Source organism: Nematolebias whitei, chromosome 22 (genome assembly GCF_014905685.2).
Source record: "Nematolebias whitei isolate Nwh7 chromosome 22, NemWhi1, whole genome shotgun sequence".
Lineage (NCBI taxonomy): Eukaryota > Metazoa > Chordata > Actinopteri > Cyprinodontiformes > Rivulidae > Nematolebias > Nematolebias whitei.
Window position 1 is genome coordinate 2,528,950 of NC_056519.1, and position 287 is coordinate 2,529,236.

At 40.4% G+C, this 287-nt stretch overlaps 1 protein-coding gene across 1 annotated transcript in view; it reads left to right on the forward strand.

Moving 5' to 3' along the window:
- LOC119427961 (23 kDa integral membrane protein-like) overlaps positions 1–287 on the forward strand; it is a 10,992-nt gene that overhangs the window by 9,971 nt on the left and 734 nt on the right. The window lies entirely within an intron of this gene.

Genomic DNA, 287 nt, shown 5'->3' on the forward strand with positions numbered 1-287 from the left:
AGGTGGTTATATGCATTCCTTCAAGGTGGTGATATGCATTACTTCAATGGGTGATATGCATTCCTTCAAGGTGGTGATATGCATTCCTTCAAAGGGGTGATATGCATTCCTTCAAGGTGGTTATATGCATTCCTTCAAAATGGTGATATGCATTCCTTCAAAGTGGTGATATGCATTCCTTCAAAGTGGTGATATGCATTCCTTCATGGTGGCAAGTGATATGCATTCCTTCAAAGTGGTGATATGCATTCCTTAAAGGTGGTGATATGCATTCCTTCAAAGTGGTG